This window comes from Palaemon carinicauda, chromosome 11 (assembly GCF_036898095.1).
Source record: "Palaemon carinicauda isolate YSFRI2023 chromosome 11, ASM3689809v2, whole genome shotgun sequence".
In the NCBI taxonomy this organism is placed as follows: domain Eukaryota; kingdom Metazoa; phylum Arthropoda; class Malacostraca; order Decapoda; family Palaemonidae; genus Palaemon; species Palaemon carinicauda.
The window spans coordinates 47,296,172-47,296,671 of record NC_090735.1 but is presented as its reverse complement, the minus strand read 5'-3'; positions in this window follow the sequence as shown (position 1 = coordinate 47,296,671).

Genomic DNA, 500 nt, shown 5'->3' with positions numbered 1-500 from the left:
ATTATGCTTTCTCATTTTTTTCTCCAATATGTTATGGTCTACCTTGTCAAAGGCTTTTGCAAAATCTAGATAGACCACATCTGTGTCTTTTTCATTTATCATATTTTTGTATATGTTTTCATAGTGTGCTATCAGTTGGGTCTGTGTACTTTTTCCAGGTACGAAACCGTGTTGACCCATATTAAACAAATTATTTTTGACCAAATGGTTCATTATTTTCTTTTTTATTACCCTCTCATACACTTTCATAATATGTGATGTTAGACTAACAGGTCTATAATTGCTTGCCTCTTGTCTTGATCCACTTTTGAAGATAGGGGTTATATAAGCTAATTTATGTTTAACATATATCTCGCTCATATCTACACTCTGTCTTAGCAGTATTGCAAGCGGCTTCGCGATAGTGTTTGCAGTTTTTTTTAACAAAATTGCTGGAACTCCATCTGGTCCGGCTGCCGATCCATTTTTAATTTCGTTTATAGCCGTGACAATATCTGCTT